Here is an 18,583-nt window from a genome sequence, read left to right as displayed (position 1 = left end):
ATCCGGTACATGCAGCAAAACGACCGGATGCCAGACGAAGTGACTTAGCGAGGGGGGTTGAAGTTCCTCCTCCTCCATTCTCTTTCAAACCGACTGTAGAAAGAGTCGGTCATTTCCCTAGTTAGCACCTGAGCCTGGTTCAGGCTTTCGCCAGGGCAAGTTGGAACGCCGAGTTCCACCAGAAGGGTGCTCATTTGGGGAATGAGACCGACTGACTGAACGTTAATCATCCAAACTAAGGTGTCGAACAGCACCCGGGACCAGTTTACCGGTGTGCCAGTAATGATGGCGGCCATCATATTGAAACTTGCCACGCAGTAGGTATTGGTGACATCTCTTCCAAAGATGCCCCTTCCTAACACATCATTGAGGAGCTGGTACTCAGCCCTCAAGAGAGATTTAGAACCATGATCATTGACAGGTTCATCCGACCGGGCAAAGGCTAGGGATACCTCAGCCTTAATGTCTGCAGGAGGATTGAGATCTGTGATCCCTTGCTTGGGCAGACTGAAACACCGACCAAAGTCCTGCTCGGTGAAATCGAAAATTACACCCCCAACCTTGGATTGGATGTGGGTCTCAAAATGGGGTGTGCCCCGGAATACCCTAGCATTGTAGTAGAATTCCATGACGGATGCAGGGTAGATGATTTGCTTATCATCCAGAAAATACTGGAGACCGGTGTCTTCTAGTTTCTTAATCATCCGATACACCTCATAGTGTTCGGTACCGGTACAAGATTCAAAATCTACTTGGAGGATGTTTGGGAATTGAGACATGGTTAGTTTGCCTTAGTGAGAGAGTATTCTTGTGACTTGTGAGTTTTGTGGTGAGTGTTTCCCTCTCTTAAATACTAGTTTAGGGGCTAACCTATTGTCCAGGCATTAAATGGAGTGACATGTATTAACTGCAGGATAAAAGGTTTTTCACCAAAATAGGTATGTTTGCAGTCTAGGTGTCGGTCATAGGCCTGAACCATGAAAGATATCAAAAGATCTTCACGTCTTTTTAGGCGCGACCAGTTTTCTTTGAAAAGGCAACATTTCAGAACAGATATCTATAAACATTGGTAGTTATTCCACATCTGTGAAATTCAAATAATCTGGGATGACCTGCTTCCGAACCGGTCAGTCATCAGTTGTTCATCCCGATGCGGTTAGTTGGTGTTTCCACCAAGTAGCCGGTCGGTTTACTCTTTCTGATGAGCTGTGCGGTTCTTCCATAGGCATCTTGAGAATTCAAAGATCAGCAGCTTAAGAAGAACTACCTGTTTTATCTGTCGAAGCCGGTTTTCCTTTTAAGTATCCTTAGGAAGGATCTGACTGATGTCGGTTAAACCGAGAGTAAGTCTAAATTGAGAGAACTTAGCTTCCTGTAGAGGCTTTGTGAAGATATCGGCTACTTGTTGGTCGGTCGGTACGTATTCCAGCCGGATATGCTTCAGCGTGACATGCTCTCGAATGAAATGATGCCTTATGTCGATGTGCTTGGTTCTGGAGTGGAGAACCGGGTTGTATGTAATCGCAATGGCACTTGTGTTGTCACAGAAGATTGGGGACTCTTCGGCAATGATACCGAAGTCCTTCAGCTGCTGTTGGATCCAGAGGAGTTGAGAACAGCAACTTCCGGCCGCCAAGTATTCAGCTTCTGCGGTTGATGTGGCCACGGATGTCTGCTTCTTGCTATGCCATGATACCAGTCGATCACCAAGGAACTGACATGTTCCGCTGGTGCTCTTTCTGTCAATCTTGCAGCCTGCATAGTCTGCGTCTGAGTAGCTTGTTAGATTGAAGGATGAGTCCTTTGGATACCACAGACCGACATCAGGAGTGCCTTTCAGATACTTCAGTATCCTCTTTGCTGCTGTGTAATGGGATTGCTTTGGATTTGCTTGAAATCTCCCACATACACCCACTGCAAACAGGATGTCCGGTCTACTTGCTGTCAGGTACAGCAGGGAACCGATCATGCCCCGGTATGCAATCTGATCTACTGATTGCCCTTCATCATCTCTGTCCAATTTAATGGATGAACTCATTGGAGTGGCCGCCGAGGAGCAGGTGTCCATACCGAATTTCTTTAGAAGCTCCTTGGTATATTTAGGTTGACTGATGAATGTTCCTTCCTTTAGTTGCTTAACCTGAAGACCTAGGAAGAAACTTAATTCTCCCATCATACTCATTTCAAATTTGTCAGTCATCATTTTTGAAAATTTGTCACAAAGCTTGGGGTCAGTGGAACCAAAAATAATATCATCTACATAGATTTGAACAAGTAGGATATGTTCCTTCTTTTCAAATTTGAACAAGGTCTTATCCACTGAACCGATGGTGAAATCATGCTCTAATAGGAATGCGGTTAGTGTATCATACCAGGCTCTTGGTGCTTGCTTTAGACCGTATAAAGCTTTGTTCAGCCGGTATACATGGTTTGGAAATGCAGCGTTCTTAAAACCGGGTGGTTGTTCAACATACACCTCCTCACGTATATCACCGTTCAGAAATGCACTTTTAACATCCATTTGAAAAACTTTGAAATTTTTGAAAGCAGCAAATGCAAGAAAAATCCTAATGGCTTCAATCCTGGCTACAGGGGCAAATGACTCTTCAAAATCAATGCCTTCTTCCTGTTTGTAGCCTTGAGCCACTAATCTGGCTTTGTTCCTCGTGACCAAACCGTCCTCATTGAGTTTGTTTCTGAATACCCATCTTGTTCCTATGACCGATTTATCTTTCGGTCTGGGAACTAAGTACCAGACTTTACTACTCTCGAACTGGTTTAGCTCTTCTTGCATTCCCAAGATCCAATCCGGATCTGACAATGCTTCATCTATTCTTTTCGGTTCAATCTGGGATATAAAAGCAGAGTTAAAATATCCTTCCAGAAGTTGACTCCTAGTTCGAACAGGTTCTGAAGGGTCACCTATAATTTGCTCAGGAGGATGTTTACTGTTTCTTCTGAGATTCAGTTCAAGGGTGTCTACCAAGTTACCGTTTAATTGATCAAGGCTAGACATGTCGGTAGGCTGACCGAGATTGTCAGACCGACCGGCTTCCTCGGGTTGGACCGAAGTGTCAGCTTCCTGTTGTGGAACAGCTTGATCCGGCTGGGTATCAATATTACCCATTAGGTCATGGACAAATCCCCTGAAGACCGGGGTCTCATCTTCGCTATCAGAATGAATATCGTTATTTTCCAGTCTGTTATGTAGATCAAAGCATGAAGCAGTGTTGCTTTCAACCGATTCATCGAAAACAACGTGAATTGTTTCCTCCATGGTTGCAGTTCTATTGTTATATACTCTATATGCTTTACTTACCGACGAGTATCCTAGCATAATGCTGGTGTCGGTCTTTGCATCAAAAGCAGTGAGTTGAGTTTTACCATTATTATGAATATAACATTTACAACCGAAAATCCTGAGGTATTTAAGTTTGGGAACTCTGTTAAAATAAACCTCATATGGTGTTTTGTTGTGAAATCTGTTAATCAAGGACCGGTTTTGTGTATGGCATGCAGTGTTGATAGCTTCAGCCCAATATTTCTGAGCAATGCCGGAGTCGGCTATCATGGACCGTGCGGCTTCCTTGAGAGTCCGGTTTCTTCTCTCGGCCAGGCCATTTTGTTGAGGAGTCCTAGCACTAGACAACTCGTGTCTAATGCCGGATTCATCAAGATATGCAGTTAATGTGCTATTAGTAAATTCGGTACCTCTATCGCTTCGAATGCAATTTATACGAGTTGATTTTTCATTTTGCAAACGCTTAAGGAGGTTGATTAGGTTTGATACCGTTTCACGTTTAGATGGTAAAAATATTACCCATGTATATCTAGAGTAATCATCAATAACTACCATGGTGTAAAGCATACCTCCTAGGCTTATGACCTGAATTGGTCCAAATAAATCCATGTGAAGAAGATCTAGACATCGGCTGGATTGGAGGTTTCCTTTGCTTTTAAACGATGACCTAGTTTGTTTACCCATTTGGCATGCTGAACAAACCTTATCCTGGTTAAATACTATATCCGGGATGCCTTCAACTAGTTTCTTACCACGAATGTAGTTTAAGGTTTTCATGTTTAGGTGGTTTAGTCTTTTGTGCCATAGCCAGGTTTGATCAGTCTTAGCTATCATGCATATAGGATGTTCTACTCTAGTTTTCCAGTCTACCTTGTAGATGTTACCTATCCTATTTCCGGTTAGTAGTACTATTCCTTGAGAGTTCTTAACTAAGCATGCATGTTTAAGGAATTCTACTGTGTATCCGGCATCACACATCTGACTAATGCTAAGTAGATTAAAACGTAGGTTTTCAACTAGAAGTACATTATCAATAGTTAGGTTACCATGGACAATCTTACCCTTGCCCACGGTTTTACCTTTAGAGTTGTCACCGAAGGTAATTGGAGCACCGGTTACTGGTCTGATGTCGATTATCAAATTGCTATTTCCGGTCATGTGTCTGGAGCAACCGCTGTCCAAGAACCATTCGGAGTTTCCTAGCCGTTTCTTTGGATCCTGCAAAAATTACATATTTACAACTATTTGGTACCCACATTTACTTGGGTCCACATGCGATTAGTCCCTTAGGTACCCAAACCTTGATGAATCGAACGGTCTTCTTTGCTAAGGTTTCAACTGTTCTCCTCACACTTGGTCTGGTGTATTTCGGTTTCCCTACAGATGACCTAAATGATGATGGTCTTTGGTTTGATGATCTATAGTTTGATCTACGTGGTTCAGGGAAGTCTTTCTTATATTTGAGGATTTCTGCTTTCCTTTTCTCAAGGTCAAGCCATGAATCGGTTGGGCCAACATAGTCATACTTTGTCTTTTCTTCCCTATAATATGCGGTCTCCTCTTCTTCAGCTGTACAGGTGCTCTTAAGGAATTTTATAAAGGGAAGGTTTCCTTTTGTAAGCTTTGCTTTCCATATGGATTTTCGGTTTTTAGATCTGTTCTCTGTGTATCCTAGGCCATTCTTACAACGTGGATGCCTGTATTCTTTATTCAGGTTCTTTACTATATCGCTAGATCTCCTATAGGCGGCCATTGTATACTGAAATCTGGCATTCTCTTTCTCGGTTAGGTCTCTAGTCGGCTCACTAGGTTGTTCGATCTTAGGGTCTAATTCGGTTTCTAGGGTATGAGTATCATCAGGTTGTATGGCTTCCGGTTCGGTTATGATGGGTACCTCTGGTTCTACTGGGATATGTACTATGGGATCGGTTTTGATGTTGAGGTGCTTAGGTAACATGGTCAATAGGTTCTTATATTCTTCTACCATGTCATTCAATGCTTCATATAACTCATCTTTAGTAAATTCATCACAGGGAGAGTCAAATACCTGTTCCTCATTTGCCATGAGACATGTGAGGTCATCGTCACTGTCACTGTGAGCCCATAGGCTTCCTCCATCATCGGCTATCAGTGCTTTCGGCACCTCACTTCCTTCGCCGGCTTGTTGATAATTGCTTGTCATTTTGATATTCCGGTTTCTGGGTATCCCTCCTTGGTTTCCTGCATTCCCACTTAAAGTGTCCCATACAGTTACAGTTGTAGCATCTTATATTGGATTTGTCACCATAGTAGTTGTTTGTCGGTTGGCTCCTCTTCATGAACCTCCCAAACTTCTGTGCGAGCATGGCCATGGCGTCCTCAGTAAACTGTTCGGCTGTTCTGATCGGTGCGGGTGCAGGGACCGGTATCGGTGCAGGTGTGAGTACAGAAGCGGGTACAGCCGGTTCTGTAGATGTGAATAATGCTCTGGTTGATGTTGAGGCCGAGACTTCTTCTTCGGTTCTGGATTTCATTTCGAACTCGTATGCCTTAAGATCTTCGAATACATCGTATAATTTCATCTTACGTAGGCTCTTTGATTCTCTCATGACCATCGTCTTTATGTCCCAGGCACTCGGAAGAGATCTCAAGACCTTCATAATGACCTCTTTGTTGTCGTACTTCTTGCCCAGATTTGCTAACTCATCTAATACACCAGTGAACCGGTCACTGTATTCTTTCATAGTTTCCCCTGGTTTCATTTTGATGCTTTCAAACCTCTGTGTGGCCACCATTATTTTGTTCTCCTTTGTTCTTTCATTTCCCTCAAAGATCTGGATGACCGTGTTCCAAGTCTCCTTCGCGGTTTTGCAGTCTCTGATCTTGCAGTATGTATTTCTGTCCACGCTGTTGGAGATCCGGTTTCTTGCATGGTTGTCCAGATTGTTCCTTCTCCTATCTTCAGCCGTCCATTCTTTTCTATCTTTGTCAATGAATATCGGTCCTTCGGTCAGAATGGATTCCATTTCATCATCCAAGGTGACTAGATGTAGATGCATGCGTGCCTTCCAGTTGGCAAAATCATCACCTTCTAGCATTGGAGGCCTATCCTGATACATGTTTGCTCTGATACCAATTGTTAGGATCTAGGTCGCCGCTGGTGGACCGGGGGTTGGACCGGTTAGCGGTTCTTGCTTCGTAGGGTGGTGGTTAATCCGGTTAGAGATTAACACCGGGGTTTCAATACTACACAACCTGTCACAAACCCTTGAACTAGGTTCAAGCGCGGAAGAGGTTTGCTTTCAAGTTGAAGCGGTACACGTATATGATAGGCGGAGTCGGTTTCGGATGATGGAGATTTGAAGAATGGTGGGTCGGTTTCGGTTATCTGGATTTCGGTATGGTCAGTATGGAGTCGGTTTGGAGCGGTATGGTTAAGTTAGTCGGTTATGTAATGAAGCCAACAGAAAGTAAATAACACAACAGATTTTATGGATGTTCGGAGATAAAACTCCTACGTCACCCCTTCCTCTCGAAACCGCGAGAAGGATATTCACTAAGGAATACAAATACAATTCGATCGAGACTTATTTCCTGCTCGATAACACTCTTACAATTTACACCGAAATTGTAACACACACTTTAGAATTTAGCACTTAGGCTTTCTTAGAATACCACACTGTTATCACTTGTAGTAAATGCTCTCAACGCTTCACTTGTCTTACTGAATGTCCCACTTAATAACTCTTAGTAACTGCTCAATGTCCCGCATTTACTCTTCTGCAACTGCCTCCTTTTATAGGTGAAATATGCCAACGGTCATATTTCGAAGCCTTGAATCTGATTGGCTGATCAGAGATGCAGTGATTCAGTGTCTCAGACCTGCGGTCTTCTCCTCAGACCTGACGGTCAATCTCAGACCTGGCATCCTGTTTCAGACCTGCCGGTCTGTAAAGCAAACCTGCTGGGTTTGTCTTTTACTCAATGTAGGCACTGTCTGCTTGGACAGTTGTCTGTACTTTGAAGATTTCCTTTCTGGCTTATCCCGAAGTAGAAGGATCCAGTAGTACTGTTTTCTGCAGCCTACAGTCTTTCCTCAGACTTGCATGGATATGGAAGTATTCAGTCTGTTCCTTTGGTATCATTCTCAACAGATACCCAAAGTGTCTTCTTGTGCAGGTCGGCCTCTTGACTTGGCCTAGGTTGGCCACTTGACTTGGCCGAATATCTTTTGATAGTGAAGTGACCGGGCTTATTCCGGTTATGTTTGTCTTGTGGATTGATCGGCTGTTTGAGCTTTGGCCGATCCTTCCTTGATCACGTTCTAAGTATGCTTGATCGGTTTGGTACCTTGACCGGTTCGGTTACTTCATTTGGTTTTCTTATTCATCCGGTCCGGTTCCTCGTTCCTGCATAGGAAGTTTGTTTAAGTTAGGTTTATTTGAACCGGTATGAATTTATCTAACACTTTGTTAGTCTTAACTTAAGCAATATTCATTTTCACATATATGAAACTAAATACCAATTGCTTTTGTAGAGGGATAAAATCATCAATGAGATCAAAATGTTACGTTAATGAGGAATCGTACGAGGTGCAGCAAGATAATTATGGGGCTTGGGCGGTCCAAGAGCTGACAGAATGCGGTATTTGAACAATGTAAGTTTTGTTTGATACCTCCTCTATATCATTCTCCTCTATATCTTCATTCTCCATGATGACTGAAAATGTTTTGTATTTTTTTCAGCTAACGAAACTGTTCGACAGTTACACTTTTATGTTTGCAGGGGAATTCATCCCGGCTTACAAATAGAATCTGATAGGGTTTGTAACTGCTGGAGGAGGTACGACTAAAGAAATGGAGAATCCATTTGTTGAGCCCGAGGACGACAAGACTATAGTAATATACGATGAGACGAGGCACGATCAAAATGAAGTCATTTAGATATTTGAGGCAATAGATCCTTTGTCAGCATTTTTGGATGAATATGGTGTTCCTCACACAAGCTTGCTTGAATCCATTGCTGCTTGTGATTTGCAGCCTTTGTTCACATAGACTTGTGTCATTGAATTTGTTTACTGAATATTTGCATTCCTAATTGAATTTGTTTTATATATTTGTGATTTCAGATTTCGCTTTTTGGTTCTTAGTATTGTATTTTTTTTAAACAGCAAAATTAACAAAAATGAAATCTTTGAACATGAATATTTCATGTATTACTTAAAGTAAAGTATAAATTTGTATTAAATACATAGCGATCTATGTAATAAGCGCGCCTTAAGTATTTACAAATCTCAATTAAATGTGATTTTATACATGTTTTTAAATTGTCAAATAATATTGTGAAGCAATCTTCGCTATCTGATCAAGCGCTTGATTGATTAATATTAATTTATAATAATGTTATTCATTTAATTATTAAAATAAAAAATTATTTTTATCAAGTCACCTCACCACACCTAACACACCTATTTTCATTTAATGATGTCATGCAGCCATGCTGCCTAAATTTGTACGATTTTCTCTCTCTCCTGTCTGAGAAGCAGTCGACCTTTTCTTCGCAGGAGTTATACTTCATGGTAGTCGACGTTTTCTTCGCCGGAGCTATACTTCATTATAATCAATCCATTTTCCTAAATTAAAAGCTGGGAGTGACAATGGTACATTTTTGAATGTCATCTTCTTCTCAAGTTTTCTTCATAACATTTTGTTTGTTTTTTGAATACTTGACTTAAAATGTTCTGTTCTTGTTGATTATCAGGAAGGAATACACATGAACGAGAATGATAATAATGATTTAAGGTATATTTTTGTGTTTAACTTCTCTAATATAATACTATAAGATGTTTTCGTTCATATTGAAGCGAAGCGCTCTTCACTTATAGGATTGCTGTGAATACTAGTGAAGCGAAGCACTCTTCACTTATAGGATTGCTGTCAATACTAGTAAAGTGAAGCGCTCTTCACTTATAGGATTGTTGTGCATAATAGTGAAGTGAAGCGCTCGTCGCTTATAGGATTGCTGTGAATACTAGTGAAGTGAAGCGCTTTTCGCTTATATTTCATTCATTTTACAAGCATCTCTAAGTTTTGTTGAGATCAATATTTATTTTCTCTGTGTTCTATAATTTACCAGCGAATCCGCTAATTGTCGTCGTCAATTGAATTTCGATGAAAACGGCCAACCTTTGGAGGACATCGCTGCCAACATGATTCCACATTTAGGACGAGAATTTGAGAGTGAAGAAGATGACTACGAATTCTATTTAGCATACGCTAAACTAATAGGATTTGGTATAAGGTGCAGTTCAAAATATGTTGACAAAGGTGGTAAAATACATGATAGAGTTTTTTTGTTGTAGTGCACATGGTGAACGGGTAAAAGACAAACGAGATGTCTATGTGAAACGTAGCCGTTCTTTGACGAGGTTCAGTTGTGAAGCGAAATTGAGGATAAAAAGGGCAGAGAATGGAAAGTTTAAAGTGGTAAATTTTATTAGTGAGAATTGTCATCCTCTTGCAAGTCCAAAGAAAACTCACCTGTATAGATGCCATATGAATATTTCTGTAGTTGCAGGCTTACATATCGAGATTGCCACTCATGTGGGAATTCCTCCAAAGGCATCCCATGCTCTAATGTCAAAACAAATCGATGGAAGGGAGAATCTTGGTTTTCTTCCTGAGGATTATAAAAATTACTTGCGAACGAAAAGAACCACAGACTATAATTTTGGGGATACAGGGGGTGTATTAGAGTATTTGCAGAAAAAACAATCGAATAATCCAGGTTTTTATAATGCTTTTCAACTTGATGTGGACAATTTGATAACGAATATTTTTTGGTGTGATTCTAACATGCGGTCTGATTATTCATACTTCGGAGACGTTGTTAGTTTTGACACGACCTACAAGAAGAATAAGGAAGGTCGTCTAGTTGCGCTTTTTGTAGGTGTGAATCATCACAAACAATCTATTATTTTTAGTGCAGCTCTATTATACGATGAAACTGCTATGACTTTTGAATAGTTTTTTGAAACTTTCACCAAAGCTATGCGTGGGAAAAATCCAAAAACCATTCTTACAGATCAAGACGCGGCCATGGCTAAGGCCTTAGCGTCTACATGGCCTGAAACAAATCATCGTCTATGTATTTGGCACGTATTTCAAAATGCAGCCATACATCTAAGCTCCGTGTTTCATAATTTCAGTGAATTTTCGAAGGATTTTTCTTCATGTATACATGATTTTAAAGAAGAGATGGAGTTTCTTAAAGCTTGGAATCAATTGTTGACAAACTACGGGCTTGAAAACAATGACTGGTTGAAACGTATGTTTTGCATTAGGCAAACGTGGGCATTATTGTATGGACGACATATGTTTTGTGCCGATATGACGACAACACAGAGAAGCGAGAGCATGAATAGTGTGTTGAAAATGTATTGCTCCTACAAACACAAGTTCTTAGAATTTTTCAAACACTTTGAAAGACTAATCGACGAAAGAAGATATGATGTGTTGAAGGCTGATTTCAAATCAATTACCAGCCAACCAAGTCTGAACTATCCAGTTTTGATCTTAAAGGATGCATGCAATATTTACACTCCAGAGGTATTTAAGTGCTTTGAACAACAATGGTTTATGTCGCATGATTGTGGTGTAGAAATGTTAGAGGATGTCGACACACACAGAAAATATAAGGTAACACCCCACACTAGGAGATACTCTCATACCGCATGATACTATCGAGTGTAGCTGCTGTAAATTTGAATTTGGCGGGATTTTGTGTGCTAACATTTTAAAGATTTTCACGACGATTGACGTGTTGAAAATTCCTCCTGTGTTGATATCAAATAGATTGATAAGAACTGCAAAAGATGGATTATTTGGAACTAATCCACTCGTGGACAATAATAATGTTGATCCGAGTGAGCTTCAAAACATAAGATACAGAGATTTGTGTGGCTTGTCCATCCATTTATTTACAAAGGTAACCGAAAGAGATGACGTATAGGCATGTAAAAGAAATTATGCTTAGCCAGTGTAAGTTTGTGGATAAAAAATTACAAGAGAATATAAATACGCAAACTCCACCAGTTGTATCATGTTCTACCGAGGGTGTCCATGTTCAAGCGAAATGAATCAAAACTAAGAAGCCAACAAAGTTTGGTAAGATAAGGAAAGGTGGACTAGAGAAGAACTCAAGAAAAAGAAAATCAACAAGAATAACAAGCGAATCACAGAATCCGGTATAAATTTGCTGACTTAACTTCTTTACTAATAATTGGGTTATTACTCTTCATTTATTAACCTACTTTTAAATTGATATACCGTTCCAGCCATCAAATGCAATGCCAACAACAACTACTCAATTCTCAACTCCTCAAGAATGGGACAAAAGTTTCAGCATGGACGCCGATACTCCGTTCACTGTTCTTTTGTCATCTCAACTATCGAATTCCAATTTCATGTGAAATCTGATATGTATTTGTATGTATATTTGATTTGAAACCATGAAGAAGGTAGAATGTATGCATGAGAGGTTTTATGTAATACCAAATGAATGAAAACATATTGAGCATTAATGTTACATCTAGTAAGTGTATTTACATGACAGGTTAACAATCATTTCATGGTTGGATTGGGGGTTTTACATGAACGTCAGGTTTAAAATAACATCAAGCGAAGAATTCTTCGCTCAAAATCGACTCCTCGTAAATAAAATTTTGCATATTTAATTTTATTATTAAAAACAAGTAATTGAAGCGAAGAATTCTTCGCTCCAAATTGTATCCTCGTATAAAATATTACCTTAAATGTTTTTTAAATTAAAAATAAGTAATTGAAGAGAAGAATTATTCGCTGAATGTTATTTTCAATATATTTATTTAATATATAAATATAGAAGTATTATATTTTTGTTAATTTTGGTATTCACATACTTGAGTGAGTGTAAATATATGACAGGTAAACGGTCATTTCATGGATGGGTTGGGGATTTTACATGAACGTCAGGTTTAAAATAACATCAAGCGAAGAATTCTTCGCTCCAAATCGACTCCTCGTAAATAAAATTTTGCATATTTAATTTTATTATTAAAAACAAGTAATTGAAGCGAAGAATTCTTCGCTCCAAAGCGTCTCCTCACAAATAAGATTTCCAAATTTTCCAAAATTAAAAGTAAGTAATTGAAGCGAAGAATTCTTCGCTCCAAACCGTATCCTCGTAAAAAATATTACCTTAAATTTTTTTTAAAATTAAAAATAAGTAATTTAAGCGAAGAATTCTTCGCTGAATGTTATTTTCAATATATTTATTTAATATATAAATATAGAAGTATTATATTTTTGTTAATTTTGGTATTTACATACTTGAGTAAGTGTAAATACATGATAGGTAAACGGTCATTTCATGGTTGGGTTGGGGGTTTTACATTAACGTCAGGTTTAAAATAACATCAAGCGAAGAATTCTTCGCTCCAAATCGACTCTTTCTAAATAAAATTTTGCATATAAAATTTTAAAATTAAAAACAAGTAATTGAAGCGAATAATTCTTCGCTCCAAAGCGTCTCCTCACAAAATCAAATTTCATTAAAAACAATCTGTATACATTTTCATTAATGTAAAAATGTCAATTAAAATTATTTGAAAATTTTAATTACACAATCTATATACATTTTCATTAATGTAAAAATGTCAAGTAAAATTATTCGAAAATTTTAATTACACAATCTGTATACATTTCCAAATTCATCCACTAAGCCATTTATTGCAGGCCTTGTAGACATTGTTCCTGATTTTGTTGAGCTCCGAGCCAATGATACGCCAACAATATATCATCCTCAAGGTCTTTATTTGTGCGCGCACATTTTTTTTAACGCCGAAGCCACTTTTCCAACCCTTCATCTGACCTTCATACAACTCCATGTGTCTCATGCAAAAAATGCCGCAGTCATTGTAATTCCTGGAATCCTTCCATGAAAATTTCAAACATATCTTTTCCAAATTTCCATACTTTATAGCAAGAACGGGGTTTACGTCGTTCATATATTGTTGAATGTAGTCATCCTGGTACATAATGAACAACATGATGTAATGTAATTAAGTGCTAAAAGTAATTGCGATTGAACTAGTTGAAAATCGAATTTTAGTGTAATACCAAAATTAGGACATTCTTATATCTTCTCTCGAAGGGCGATTGCATAGGTGACTCCCTGTTCTCAATTACTTGAATTTCCTTTTGTATTAAGTTATAGCAAACCACGTAAAAATGGGAGTCATCAATGATTGGAAAAAACATCTGTGAATAGAATTAAAACAAATAAGATTACATAGAGGTTTACATGTTATTAAATGATATCACAACAAGATATTTACTTACAAGGTCCACATTCAAGAGGTCCGTTTTCGAAATGTTGAAATTCCGACCTTCACGATAGAACCTCAAATCGAATTGCTCTTTCGTAGTAATCCCATTTGCACGAAAAATCTATTTACAACATAGTCTTTATTATAACACGAATAACATAATTGATAAACAATAGTGTTTGATAGGATCGACTTATCGATAGAGACGGGGGTCTGACTAAGGATGAAGGTTTATGAAAAACGGTTTGAAAGAAATCCTGTTAGGAATTTAATTCGCTTTCTATTATACACAAACTCTTGTAAACACTTGAAACAGATTCAAGGAGGAATTGTTTACTTGGGTTTGAAGCACAAGATAAAATATGAAAAGATGACAGAAATGAAGAATACAACAGTTTGTTTATGGATGTTCGGAGAAACTCTCCTACGTCACCCCTTCTTTCAACCCCCGGAAAGATTCACTATAATATGATTCTAATCAAATACAGTTTACACACACTTAGCTCACTATTGAACAGAATACTTTCTGTTCAATTACAAAATGAAGAATATCACTCAGCTAAAGGTGTTTTGATTCTAGCTCTCTCTTGATTCACACACAGTACAATCAGAAAGCAGCTTCACAGTATGAATTTAGTAAGCAAGATGATTGAGTAGTTTATCTCTCTGCAAAATCAGATTGCTTGTTCGTTGTGTGATGCTTTTTCGTGAGGCAGATTGTCCGTTGTCCTTTAGATTTGTTAAATACTGAGCAGGAGCTAACGGTCGAATCTTTTAGAATGATACGTGGCACTCTTCCATTGGAAAGCCTCCATTGTACACAATAGGTTCTGAGCACAAGGATCGTGGCCGTACATCACTGGTAGTGCGCCGAATATTCCATCAGGGATGTACCTGCAAAACAAGTAATGTGAGGAAAATTCTCTTACGTGGCATTCCTTGGTTGGTTGCGTATAGCTGTTGTACTAATATTCACTAGAAAGTAGAGAAGGAGTAGGGTACATCTATAGCACGTGGGTAGGTAAAATGCTAGCTTCAAGCATACTTCTTAAACTGAGCATTAGACGTATTTCAGTTAGACAGATTTGTAAAACCAGTCTAATGAAATCAAACATCTCCTTCTAATAGTAACGTCTATTTGACCGCCTGGTCTAATAGAATTAAACTCACGTCTAATTACAATAACCATTAGACTACACGTCTAACTCCACTGAGTTAGACTGCATGTCTAATTCTGGTTCTACCTCAGACTTGTCTGAAAGAGTTAGACTCACGTCTAACTTTCACTAATTAGACTACGCGTCTAATTATCCAATAACCATTAGACTGCACGTCTAACTCCACTGAGTTTGACTGCAAGTCTAATTCCGGTTCTACCTCAGACTTGTCTGAAGGAGTTAGACTCACGTCTAACTTTCACTTTCTATTAGACTGCACGTCTAACTCCACTGAGTTAGACTGCACGTCTAATTCCGCATATATTAGATCATCCGTCTAATTGCAAATATATTAGACTACACGTCTAACTCCGATGAGTTAGACTGTACGTCTAATTCCGAATATCTATTAGACCATCCGTCTAATTACAAGTCTATTAGACTACACGTCTAACTCCGATGAGTTAGACTGTACGTCTAATTTCGAATACATTAGACTTACGTCTAATTCCGTGTATATTAGACTACACGTCTAACTCTGATGAGTTAGACTGTACGTCTAATTCTATACATTCATTAGACTACACGTCTAATTTCGATGAGTTAGACTGTACGTCTAATTCTATGCATTCATTAGACTACACGTCTAACTCCGATGAGTTAGTCTGTACATCTAATTATATGCATCTAATTGCCGAAATCGGTCTAATGATCCTCATTAGAACCAAGTCTTATAATATAATGTTTCAATACACCTGCATCAAAACTTATAAGTCATTTCATCATCAAAATCTCAATGATTAAATTATTTCAACACACAATCAAAATAATTTGACCCAACAATTTCCCCCTTTTTGATGAAGAAATTGCAAACCTGCATATATATCAACACATGCATTCATCATATAAATAAACAAAAGCTTCACATGCACATTCAACATACAGAAATATCATATTATAAACAATCAAACGTGAGTGTTTTCAGAAGAAACACACAAAACATTGTTCAAAGTAATAAAAATAAGTTAATCACAAAAACATCATCTAAATATTCAAAATAAATTTCATAAAGAAATTTAAATTCTATTCTTCTTCTTCTTTGTAGACTTTACTCTAGAAAGGATAGACTTCAACCTAAGAGGTCTCTAAGACTGCGGTTAGAGGAGAGTTGGAGTCTTCTCTTTTCCTTTTCTTAGACTTGAGCGTCTCCACCCTTTGAATGTAATCTACTACTTTCTGGTAGTTCAGGATTTTAGAAGGAAGGGGAAAGCTCTTACCGAGTTCATTCAGAAGGAAACAAAGAAGAGATCTGCGAGGACCATCAAAGCCAAAGATTTTCTTCCGAGCAACAACCATTCTGACAAGATTTCCGAAGAGGAAGCTTATCTAGTTGACAGGAACGCCCCTAGTGATAGCCACCATTATTTGGAAGACCTTTGTACAGTACTTGTAAGAGGATTCTTTGGAAAGAAGAGATTTTGAAATGATATCGCTCAACAAAGCAAATTCAACCTTCATGAGTTTTTTTTTCCATGAATGTCTACGTAAGGGGAATCATAAAGGACTCTCATCATTGTAATCATTAGATCAAGATGAGTGGTTGAGAAATCATCAATACCTTCTTTTGGAAGTTGGAAAAACGCACCAAAAGACTCTTCTGTGATGGAGATCATCTGACCCATCACAACCCCAGCGATAACTTTATCTTGATAGAACCCAGCGGTTGCGAAAAATTCATTAACCAACTGTTCGTGATAGATTTCATGAGGGGTGAGGAATTTTCTCAGCCCATAAGCTTTTAAAATTCAAACATCCTATGCATTCCCGGAGATTGTAAAGTGGATACGGATCTAAAGTCCACCTGAATCGACTTTGGACGGAAGGAAGACATTTCGACTTGATGAACAAGGGTTTTGACGATTCGAGTTTTAGAGAGAGAGAGGGATTTCGAAGAACTCTAGTCTTTATAATGAATAATCCTATAACTATTAAGGTTTAATCATGTAGAAAATAGCTAATGATTACTCCTACCGTCAAGAACTTCAAAAGTCATTTCCCAATAAACATAACATTTAATGTTAGCATGAAACTGAACATTTAATACTATGTATACAAGCAAAAGTTGTCAGAAATATTAGTCATTCTTTGTATATTGAGAGACACGTGTCTTCAATTCTTTTGAGGAATGACTGATTTGATTTTCAACGGGAAAATAAACTTGATCATACACTAGCAAAGGACAACTGTCCAACTAGCTAGAAGATGAAGAGTCTAATTACATCAGTAGTTAGATGTTTATTCTCCTTTTCACATTTTTAACTTCTTTTGAAAATCAATCTATTAGACGTATACATCTAATTATGTAAGAACACCACGTGAGACACGCGTGTCTGGTTAGACGTGAGCATCCTCTTGCTCATGACGTAAAAACGTCTAACGTCTATTAGACGTGTCCGTCTATTAGATGCATCCGTCTAACCATGCAGGTTAGAATAACCAAGATGATAATTTCCGATGAAGATGAAACTTCTAAAGTAGACGTGCGTTTAAGTAGCTGTGTTTCTCAAACTCTAAATACTTAGGACAAATTAAGACCTCTGTCTTTCATGTCTGTTCAATTGCGTTTTGAACAATACATTCCCCCTTAATTTATGCACGTAATCACATCAATCAAGATCAACAAGACCTAACATGTTTCTAAAGTGAGAAAACTTAGCTTTCGGTAGGGGTTTCGTGAAAATGTCTGCAGTTTGTTGATCTGTAGGAACATGTTCAAGACGAATCTGCTTCTGATTGACGTGTTCTCAGATGAAATGATGCCTGATTTCAATATGTTTTGTCCGAGAATGCAGAACTGGATTGTAGGTGATTGCGATAGCACTTGTGTTATCGCAGAAAATTGGAGATTCATCAGCCTTAATCCCATAGTCTCTGAGCTGTTGTTGAATCCACATAACTTGAGAACAACAACTTACAGTTGTAAGATACTCTACTTCAGCTGTAGACATGGCAACCGACGTCTGCTTCTTGCTGAACCATGTGATTAGACGATCTCCAAGGAACTGGCAAGTTCCACTTGTGCTTTTTCTATCGATTTTGCACCCTGCATAATCTGCATCTGAGAAACTGGTTAAATTGAAATTGGAATCCTTCGGATACCACAATCCCACATTTTGAGTTCCCTTTAAGTATTTAAGAATACGTTTAGCAGCAGTGAAATGAGAGAGTTTAGGATCAGCCTGAAATCTGCCACAAACACCAACAACAAATTGAATGTCTGATCTGCTAACAGTTACATACAACAAGGAACCGATGAGTCCTCTATATGATGTTACATCGACAATTTGGCCACCGTCATCTTTATCCAATTTAATCGAAGAGCTCATTGGAGTAGCTGCTCGAGAACAGTTCTCCAGGCCAAACTTATTAAGCAGTTCTTTGGTGTATTTGTCCTGGTTGATAAGAGTTTCGTTTTCTAGCTGACGGACTTGAAGCCCAAGGAAGAATGTTAATTCCCCCATCATGATCATTTCCAACCTGTCCTGCATCAACTTAGCAAATTTCTCACACAATTTGGGGTTAGTTGAACCAAAAATAATGTCATCAACATATATTTGAACAAGTAGAATGTGAGAATCTTTAGTAAATCTAAACAAAGTTTTATCTACAGTTCCAACAACAAAGTCATGATCAAACAAAAAGTTGGTTAATGTGTCGTACCAAGCTCTAGGAGCTTGTTTCAGACCATACAGTGCTTTGTCAAGCCTATAAACATGATTT

The sequence above is a fragment of the Impatiens glandulifera genome, chromosome 6 (genome assembly GCF_907164915.1).
Source record: "Impatiens glandulifera chromosome 6, dImpGla2.1, whole genome shotgun sequence".
Lineage (NCBI taxonomy): Eukaryota > Viridiplantae > Streptophyta > Magnoliopsida > Ericales > Balsaminaceae > Impatiens > Impatiens glandulifera.
The sequence above is the reverse complement of the archived record's forward strand: the minus strand, read 5'-3'. Positions refer to the sequence as shown.